The sequence below is a fragment of the Manis javanica genome, chromosome X (genome assembly GCF_040802235.1).
Source record: "Manis javanica isolate MJ-LG chromosome X, MJ_LKY, whole genome shotgun sequence".
NCBI classification, from domain to species: Eukaryota; Metazoa; Chordata; class Mammalia; order Pholidota; family Manidae; genus Manis; species Manis javanica.
The window spans coordinates 56,874,511-56,885,575 of record NC_133174.1 but is presented as its reverse complement, the minus strand read 5'-3'; positions in this window follow the sequence as shown (position 1 = coordinate 56,885,575).

Sequence of the window (11,065 nt, the reverse complement as noted above, 5' to 3'; positions counted from 1 at the left end):
TCATGGTTCCCAAAGGTTCAAGGTTAGCTTCTTTACTATCTAAGTATTTAACTTAACTTGCTTATTGAGGTATTATAAACACAGTCTGATGATTCTTTATTTGTCTCCCTTCTTTTTCCTCCTCCTCCATTCTTTATATGTTAGATGCTTTATTCTGTGCTGTTTTGTGTTTCCTTTGACTGCTTTTGTGATTAGTTGATTTTAGTTTTCGACTTTAGTTAGTATTTGGTTGGTCTGCTTTCTTTGCTGTGATTTTATTTTCTCTGGTGACATCTATTTAGTCTTAGGAGTACTCCCATCTAGAGCAGTCCCTCTAAAATATCCCATAGAGGTGGTTTTTGGGAGGGAAATTCCCTCAACTTTTGCTTGTCTGGGAATAGTTTAATCCATCCTTCATATTTAAATGATAATTGTGATGGATACAGTATCCTTGGTTCAAGGCCCTTCTCTTTCATTGCATTAAATATATCATGCCATTCTCTTCTGGCCTGTAAGGTTTCTGTTGAGAAGTCTGATGATAGCCTGGTGGGTTTTCCTTTGTAGGTGACCTTTTTTCTGTCTCTGGCTGCCTTTAATACTCTGTCCTTGTCTTTGATCTTTTCCATTTGAATTATGTGTCTTGGTGTTGTCCTCCTTGGGTCTCTTCTGTTCGGAGTTCTGTGGGCTTCCATGGTCTGAGAGACTATTTCCTCCCCCAGTTTGGGGAAATTTTCAGCAATTATTTCTTCAAATACACTTTTTTATCCCTTTTTCTCTCTCTTCTTCTTCTGGTACCCCTATAATGCAGATATTGTTCCATTTGGATTGATTACACAGTTCTCTTAATATTCTTTCATTCCTGAAGATACTTGTACCTCTCTCTGCCTCAGGTCCTCTGTGTTTCTGTTCTCTGATTTCTATTCCATTAATGGCCTCTTGCATCTCATCCAGTCTGTTCTTATGTCCTTCCAGAGATTGTTTTATTTCTGTATTCTCCCTCCCATCTTTATCCATTAGCTCTTGCATATTTCTTTGCACCTCCATCAGCATGGTTATGACCTTTATTTTGAATTCTTTTTCAGGAAGATTGGTTAAATCTATCTCCCCAGGCTCTTTCTCAGGGATTGTCTGTGTGATTCTGGTCTGGATAAAATTCTTCTGCGTTTTCATGGTGAAAGAGGTGGTTGTAGGCAGTTTGCACGTGTGTCAGCTGGGAGAACAAAGTCCCTTCTTGCTTGCTGGTCATCTTCTTTTCCTGCAAGAATGGTGACCCCTAGTGCCTTGTGCTGGGCAGCTGTGCACCTATGGGGCCTCTGAGTCTGGCTTGGGCGGCTGCAGAGGCAGCTCTGGGTGGTTGTTGTGGGCGGCTACAGAGGCAGCTCTGGGTGGTTGTTGTGGGTGCAGCCACTCTCGGGCTGCTCCCCTGGTATGGTGGGGCTGTGCCAGAGGGAGAATGGATGGGAGGCTGTTTATCACCATGAGAAACCTCAGAGCTGTGCTGCTTCCCAGAGGGTTAGTGCGCCCAGAGTTCCCCAGGATTCCCAGCTGCTGAGCTGAGTGTGCCAGGATGCTTCCGGCCAGATGTGAGGCCCCTGTCCCTTTAATTCTTTCTAAAAGCACTCGCTTTTCTTTTGTCCCAGGGGTGCTGGCTATGGGGACCCGCTCACACATTTTATTGTTCCGTTTCCCTAATATCCAGCACACCACGCACTGTGTGTCTGCACTCCTGGTGTGGATGACTAGGGCTGGGTATTTAACAGTCCTGAGCTTCCACTGCTTCCCCACTCTGAGTCCTTTCCTCCCCCTGGGTGAGCTGGGGTCGGGGGCATGCTCGGGTCCTGTTGGGCTGCAGCTTGTATCTTACCCCCTTTCATGAGGTGCTGAGTTCTTGCAGATGTAGATGTACCCTGGCTGTTGTACTGTATCTTCTGGTCTCTCTTTTAGGAATAGTTGTATTTGTTGTATTTTCAAAAATATATATGGTTTTGGGAGGAAATTCCCACTGCCCTTCTCATGCTGCCATCTTGGCTCCTCCCTCGAAGTGTTTTTTAGAAACAGAAAATATCATTAGGGGTTGCTTTTGTTATCCAATTTGACAATCTCTGCCTTTTTGCTAGAGTGTTAAGGTCATTTGTATTTAATGTAATTTTATATATGCTTAGATTTAAATGTCATCTTGTTATTTGTTTTCTATGTTGCATCTTATTTGTGTTTCCTCTTTTTCTGCCTTTTTTTGGATTACTGAAATAATTTTTATTATTCATTTTATATTCTTTTTTAGATTATTAGCTATAACTCTTTGTTTTGCTATTTTAATGATGGCTGACTCTTTATTCATTATAAGTATGAGAGAGAAATAGTATGAACAACTTTATACCCATAAATTTGACATCTTAGATGAAATGAAACTATTTCTTGACAGATTCAAGTTATCAAAACTTACTCAAAAAGAAATAGTTTACCTAAATAATATAATGTCTCTTAAGGAAATTTATTTGTAGTTTAAAACCTTCTAGGCCAAGATGGTTTCACTTATAAATTCTATTAAACATATCGATCATACACAATCTTTTTCAAATTTAAGAAGAGGGAGAATCCCCCAACTCATAATATGTGGCCAGTATTGCCCTAATACCAAAGCTAAGCAAGGACACTATATGGAAAGAAAATTACAGACCAGTATTCTTCATGAACAGAAAATGAGGCCAGTCAGCATGGTTATGTATTTTCTAAATTTAATTATGTGGTACATAATAGATGGAGAGTTGGATTTAACCAGATTTGAGGTTTAGCTATTTGAATGAGAAGTGAGAGAGGGGCAAAGGAATTGAGAGCACATGTAGAAGTATTAATATAATAATTGACCATGGAATTTTTGCTGGGTAAGGAGGGAAATGAGAACATGAGGGAAAATGGGAATAGTGGATTCAGTGAGTGAGACTGAAGTATCATTAGAGTGGGGAAAGATAAGGAATGAGCTAGAAAGAAGAAGTGATCATTGAAGAGTGGGATAGTTGAAACTAAGAAAAGAGAGAAATAGCAGTTTTTTAGTAATGTTAAGGTCAATGGTATGGCTATGTGGGTTGGTGGATAAAGTAGGGTGGAGGACAAGATAATTAGAAGTGAAACATATGTTTAAAAGAACTGAGAGACCAGACTCATGAAGATAATCTATGTGGATACTGAAATAGCCAAGAATTATGACAGGAATAGTGCTAGATATAGTGACAGTGAGGCAGGTGCTTAAACTTACAAGGAGTTAAGTGTGAGTGATATGGGTGTTAGTGACTTACTTCCCTGAGGACAGATAGTGAGTGATATAACCTGATGACATGAGAGTCAAAGCTGGGCGTTGTTACTGAGGAAATAGGAGAATGTCCTGAAAGATAATCAAGAGGACACCTCCCTAACTTCTAGGCCTTGTGATGATAGAAGTGTGGGAGAGAAATCAGCACCATTTAAGGAGGTTTCAGGGAGAGTAAAGGTTTCAGAGGAAACTTTTACTTCAGCTAATTAAGAAGATGAAGGAAATATACAGAGAAACAGTTGTGGATATAGGGGAATTTGGTGATGATTGATCACAAATTCCAGCGAGCATAGTGGAAGGATTTCATAAGTTAGGGAAAGGTAAGAGAGAGTCATAAAAGGGGTAGACAAAGCTGTCTTAGTACACTCATACTGAGGGAGTGACTTAGATTGACAGGGTGATTGACATCAGAAAGCAGAACCAGTAGGATGTATGCATGTTTGTGTCTGTGTATGTGGAGAGAGAGAGAGAGAGAGAAAAATTTATTACAAGGAATTAGATCACACAATTGTGAAGTTATGTGAGAACTGGCTAGCAGATTCAAAACCTATAGAGCAGATAGTCAGGAAAGGGAGATTGCAGGCAGGTTAGAACTCATGGCATAGGCTGAAACTGTTGTCTTCAGGCAGTCAGGAGAAGATTATGAGCATGATGGAACTCTATGGTCATACCACGAAAAGCTGTGATCCAAAGTTGAAAATTGTTCTTTATCTCAGGGAAATATCATCTTTACCTTTATAGCCTTCCAATGGATTCAGTTAGGTCCACCCAGGTAATCCAGGGAAATATCCCTTATTTAAAGTTATCTGATTAGGGCTTTAACATCACTTGCAAAAGATCTTCACAGCAACAACCCAGAGCAGTGTTTGACTAAATAATGGGACTGTGGCCTATCCAAAGTGACACATCAAAAGAGTCATCACAATGTCAATTCTTCCAATTCATGAACATGGGATATCTTCCATTTGTTTGTGTTTTCTTCAGTTTCTTTCATCAATATCTTATAGTTTTCAGTGTGCAGATTTGTTACTCCCTTAGTTAAATTTATTACCAAGCAATTTATTCTTTTTGATACTACTGTAAATGGAATTGTTTTCTTAATCTCTTATCCTTTGTTTTGGATAGTTCTTTGCTAGTGCATAGAAATGCAACTGATTTTTATATATCAACTTTGTATTGTGCAACTTTACTGAATTCATTTGTTGGTTCTAACAGTTTTTTGGTGTAGTCTTTAGTGTTTTCTATATATAAGATCATGTCGTCTGCAAACAGACAATTTAAATTCTTCCTTTCCAATTTGGATGCCTTCTTATTCAATGCAATCCTATCAAAATTCCAGCATTTTTTGCAGAATAGAAAAAAACAATCTAAGACTTTGGATGAGACCACAAAATGCCATGTATAGCCAATGCAATCTTGAAAAAGAAAAAAAAAATGAGGGCATCACACTTCTGATTCCAAGCTATATAAATTTGTAGTAATCAAAATAACATGGTACTGGCATAAAAGCAGACACAAGACCAGTGGAGCAGAACTGAGAGCCCAGAAATAAACCCACATGGCAAATTAAATTTTGACAAAGGTGTCAAGAATACACAATGGGGAAAGGATAGTCTCTTCAATTAACGGTGTTGGGAAAACTGAATATCCACCAGCAAAAGAATGAAATTGGAACCTTACCTTACACCATACACAAAAATTAACTAAAAATGGATTAAGGACTTAAATGTAAGATCTGAAACCATAAAATGCCTTCAAGAAAATATAGGGGAAAAGCTCCTTGACAGTTTTTTTGGAAATGATTTTTTGGTAATGACAGCAAAAGCAGAGGAAAAAAAAAAAGAAAGCAAAAATAAACAAGGGCCATTGCATTAAACCGAAATGTGTCTGCATAGCAACAGAAACAAAATTAAAAGGAAACCTACAGAATAGGAGAAAACTGTATATCTGATAAGGGGTTAATATTCAAAATATGTAAGGAACTCCCACAAATCAATAGCAAAAAAAGAATAATAACCTGAGTAAAAATGGGCAATGAACCTGAATAGACATTTTCCCAAAGAAGACATACAAATGGCCAGAAGGCATATGAAAATGTGCTTGACATCACTAATAATCATGGAAATATAAAATCAAAACCACCAAGATGCTTCTTTGCACGTTAGGATGGCTATTATCAAAAGGAAAAGACATAACAAGTTTTGACAAGGGTGTGGAGAAAAGGAAACACTTGTATATTATGGGTAAAGTGTTGGTACAGCCATTATGGAAAATAGTATGGAGGTTCCTCAAGAAATAAAAATAGAATACTATATGATCCAGCAGTCCCACTCCTGGCTATGTATCCAAGGGAAGTAAAATCACTCTCTTGAAGAGAAATTTGCATTCCTACGTTCATTGTGGCATTATCCACGACACCAAGACATGGTAACAGCATTGTGTCTGTCAATGGATGAGTGTATAAAGAAAAAGTGAGATTTTATATATATATATATATATATATATATATATATATATATAATTATTCAGCCATAAGAAGAAGGAAGTCCTGCCATTTGCAACAATATGGATAAACCTGGAAGACATTATGCTAAGTGAAATAAGCAAGACACAGAAAGACAGATGCTGTATGATCTCACTTATATATGGAATCTTAAAAATTCAAATTTATAAAAGCAGAGAGTAGAATGGTGGTTGGCAGGGGCTGGGGGAGGGGGAAATGAGGACATGTTGGTCAAAGTACACAAAGCTTCAGATATAAGATGAAGTTCTGGGCATCTAATGTTTGTCATGGTGACTATAGTTATATGAGGTGATGGATATGTTAATTAGCTTGATTGTTGTACTCATTTCACAATGTATACATAATCAATTCATCACATTGTACACATTTAATATATATGATTTTTATTTGTCAAAAAAAATCTGTTAAGAGATTTTTGTATTCTTACCACAATAAAATTTAAGAGAAATGTGAGCTCTAAAAGGTAGAAAAACTAATAAAAAACTAAGAACTAATCATAATAATTAACAATTTTGAACATGTCAAAAAACAATAAAGAATGGCATTGTTTAGAACAAATTAACATTAAAAATAGTAATCACAATTAGACTTTGCTATTTTCTCCAATCCAACATTCTTTGCCTTGTAATTGGGGTGTTTTAACCATTTACATATAATGTGATTACTGATATAGTTAGCCTTAAATCTATCATCTTATTTGTTTTCTATTTGCTCCATCTAGCTTTTTTTTCCCCTTTACTCTTGTCCTGCCTTCTTTTGGATTGAGTATTTTTTAATTCCATTTAACCTCCTTTGCTAATTTATTAACTCTTTCGTCATTTTACTGGTTATATTAGGGTTTATAGTATACATTTTTAACGTATCACAATCTGCCTTTAAGTGATGTTTTACCACTTCACAGATATTAGAAGAACCTTAAAATAGTATATTTTTATTTCTTTTCTTTTGACCTTTGTGTTGTCATATATTTTGAATATGTTATAAATCCCACAATACTTTGTTATTATTTTGTTTAAACACTCACTTATCTTGTAAATACAATTAAATTAGAAGAAGAAAGATTACATATTAATTCATTCAGTTACCATTTCCAGTATCATCCGTTCCTTTTGGTTCAGTCCATATTTCCATTTGATATCATTTTCTTTCTTCCTAAAGGACTTTCTTTAATATTTCTTGTAGTGTGGGCCTGCTGTGGATAAATTAGTCTGGCTTTGTATATCTGAAGTCTTTATGTCATCATCATTTTTGAAAGATATTTTCATCAGGAAAGGATTTCTAGATTGACAGTTTTTCTTTCTTTCAGTCATGTAAAGATATTGCTCCATTGTCTACCTGCTTGCATTTTTATGATAATAAGTCTGTTCTCATTCTTTGCTCCTTTGAATGTAATATATCTTTTTTCCTCTGGCTGTTATTAACATTTTCCTCTGCATTTAATGTGTTTATTTTCCCCCTTTGGCTGCTTTTTATATTTTCTCTTTATCACTGGTTTTGAGCAAGTTGATTATGATGGGTCTTGTCTTAGTTTCCTTCGTATTTCTTGAGGTCCTGTGAGCTTCTTTAATCTGTGGGTTTATGCTTCACCAAATTTAGAAAACATTGGCCATTATTTTTGCAGATATTTTTCTGTGCCTCTCCCATTCCCCACTTTTAGGGACTCCAATAACACATGTATTACATTGTCTTAAGTTGTCCCACAGCTCACTAATGCTCTCTTAACTTTTTTAAATTCTCTTTTCTTTATGTGTTTAAATTTGGATAATTTCTATTGCTATGCCTTCAGGTTCACTGTTTTTTTTCACTAATATCTAATTTGTTGTTAATCCCATCCAGTGCATTTTTCATCTCACACTTCATAGTTTTCCTCTCTAGAAGTTCAATTAGGGTCTTTTTAAATATCTTCTATATGTCTAGTTAATTCTTTAAACATACATAATATATAGTCATAGTAAATGCTTTTATGTGTCCTTCTCTGCTAATTGCAATATCAGTGTCAGTTCTGGGCTGGTTCAGTTGATTGATTATTCTCCTCATTATGGGTTGTGTTTTCCTGCTTGCTTGTATGCCCAGTAAGCTTTCATTGGATGCCAGATATTGTGAACTTCATATTGTGAATTCCATTGTTGTGTGCTGGATATTTTTGCATTCTTGTAAGTCTTCTTGAAGTTTGTTCTTGGATGTGGTTACTTTATTTGGAAAAAGTTTGACCCTTACAGGTATTGCTTTTATGATTTGTTGTGTGAATCTGGAATAGTAGTCATCTAGGGCTAATTATTCCCCATTTCTGAGATAAGACCTTCTTGAGTACTCTACTCAGTGCCTTATGAATTATGAGTTATTCTATTCTGGCTAGTGGTAACAGGAAATATTCCTTTTGTATGGCTTTTCCTCTGGTTCTTAGTAGTTTCCTCACATGTGTACACTGACCAATACTCTGCTGAATACTCAAGGGAAAACCTCTGCAGATCTCCCGGGGCCCCTTTTTGCTCATCTCTTCACCTGCTGCGCTAAGGACATGATCCAGCACCTATGAGCTCTAGCCATCTTAGTCTCACTAAACTCTCAGTTCCATCTCCTCAACTTGGAGTGTGCTGGGATCCACCTGGGCACCCCCTCATTGTGTCATGACCTGAAACCTCTCTCATAGCAGTAAACTGGGCAATCTTAGGACTCATTTCATTTGTTTCCCATTTCTTAGGGAATACTAGTTTCTGTGGTCTGATAGCTAGTGGCTGGAAAACCTTAGTTTCATATATTTTGTCTAGATATTCTAGGGGCAGGGATGTTTCAAGTAGCAGAGTAAATTTATTACCTGTTACTCTGTCTTGGCTGGAAGCAGAAGTATTATCTTATTTAATATTTTTTTGTCCAAGAGCTCATTGAGCTATAATTCACTTACTATATAATTTATCTATTTAAAATGTACAAATAAATGGTTTTTAGAATATAACAGAGTCGTACAAACATTATAATCATCAATTTTAGAACATTTGATCACCCTGAAAAGAAACCTCATACCCATTAGCAATCATTCTGCACTTTTCTCCAATCCCTCTCCCCAGCCCTAGGCAACCATTCATCTACTTCCTGTTTCTAATATATGTGCTTATTTTGGCCATTTCATATAATTGAGTTCATACAATATGTGGTCCTTTGTGACTGGCTTTGTTACATGGTATAATATTTTCAAAGTTCATTTGTTTTGTAACAGTACTTTATTATTTTTTATTGCCAAATAATATTCCATTGCATGGATATACTACATAATTTATCAATTCACATAGATAGACATTTGGGTTGTTTGTACTTTTAGGCTATTATGAATATTCATGTGAAAAGTTTTGAATGCTCATATGCTTTCATTTCTCTTGGGTACATACCTAGAAGTGGAGTTACTGAGTCACATTGTAACTCTATGCTAGCTTTTTGAGACTAACTTTAATCCTCAAAATTCTGTAAGGAAGGTGTTATCAATCCTATTCTATAGAGGAGACATGGAAATTCAACCAGGTTATTTGTCCAAAGTCACACTACCAAAAAGTAACAGGATTCAAAACAAAGTTTTCTTGGGAAGTCGTCACTTTCATTTACTATTGTCAAGAAAATAGATTGGTACAATTGTTTTGAAGAGCAATTTAGCATATAGATTCAATTTTTTAAATGTTGACACCTATGGCCCAACAGTTTTACAACAAGGAATTTATACAATAAAAATACTATATCATCGGGACGGAGCCAGGATGGCGGTGTGAGTAGAGCAGTGGAAATCTCCTCCCCAAAACACATAGAGCTATGAAAATATAACAAAGAAAAATCTTCCTAAAATAGAGACCACAGGACACAGGACAACATCCAGACCACATCCACACCTGCAAGAACCCAGCGCCTTGCAAAGGGGGTAAGATACAAGCCCCGGCCCGGCGGGACCTGAGCGCCCCTCCCCCCGGCTCCTGGCGGGTGGAAAGAAACCGGAGCGGTTTTTTTTTTTGGTGAGTGCTTTTTGGAAACCTTAAAGGGACAGGGACCCCGGTGCTACGGAGGCAGGGTGGCGGGACCGGTGAGCAGGTGCCTGGGACTGGCGCCTGAGGACAAAGAATATCCCGTGTTTCTCCCTGCGCGGACTGGCGGGCAGGTGCCTGAGACCAGCACCTGAGGACGGAGGAAATCGCGCGTTTTCCCACTTTTTTTTTTTCTCTTTTTGGCGAGCGCTTTTTGGAAGCCTTAAAGGGACAGGGACCCTGGTGCTAGGGAGGCAGGGTTGCGGGACTGGAGAGCGGGTGCCTGGGATCGGCGCCTGAGGACAAAGAATATCCCACGTTTTTCCCTGCGGGACCGGGGGGAGGGTGCCTGAGACCGGCACTTGAGGACAGAGGAAATCGTGCGTTTTTCCCCTTTTTTTTCTCTCTTTTTTGCGAGTGCTTTTTGGAAGCCTAAAAGGGACAGGGACCCCGGTGCTAGGGAGGCAGGGCGGCGGGACTGGTGAGCGGGTGCCTGGGACCAGCGCCTGAGGACAAAGAATATCGAGCGTTCCTTCCCTGCGGGACCGGTGGGTGGGTGCTTTTTGGAAGCCTTGAAAGGACAGGGACCCTGGTGCTAGGGAGACAGGGCAGCAGGACCAGTGAGCGGGTGCCTGGGAACGGCACCTGAGGACAAAAAAAAAAAAAAAATTGCGTGTTTTTTCCTTTTTTTTTCTTTCTGTTCCCTCTCTCATTGTTGCTGTTGTTGTTTTGGTTTGGAGAGTGCTTTTTGGAAGTCTTAAAGGGGCAGGACAGGTCACTTAGACCAGAGGCAGGGAATCTGGGGATCTGTGGGCACTCTAACCCCCTGGGCAGAAGGGAGCACAAAGGCCCCTTACAGAGATAAATAGCCCCCCGGCCGCTACCACTCCGACGGGGCTCCACCATTTTGGAGGAACAGCCCCAGCCAGGCCAAGCCCACAGCAACAGCGGAGATAAACCCCAAAGCAACTGGGCAGGAAGCAGAAGCCCTGTCTGCGCACAGCGGCCCAGCACAAGCCACTAGAGGTCGCTATTCTCCCAGGAAAAGGCCACAAACCAACAAGAAGGGAAGCTCTTCCAGCGGTCACTTGTACCAGCTCTGCAAACTATCTCTATCACCATGAAAAGGCAAAACTACAGGCAGACAAAGATCACAGAGACAACACCTGAGAGGGAGACAGACCTAACTAGTCCTCCTGAAAAAGAATTCAAAATAAAAATCATGAACATGCTGACAGAGATGCAGAGAAAAAT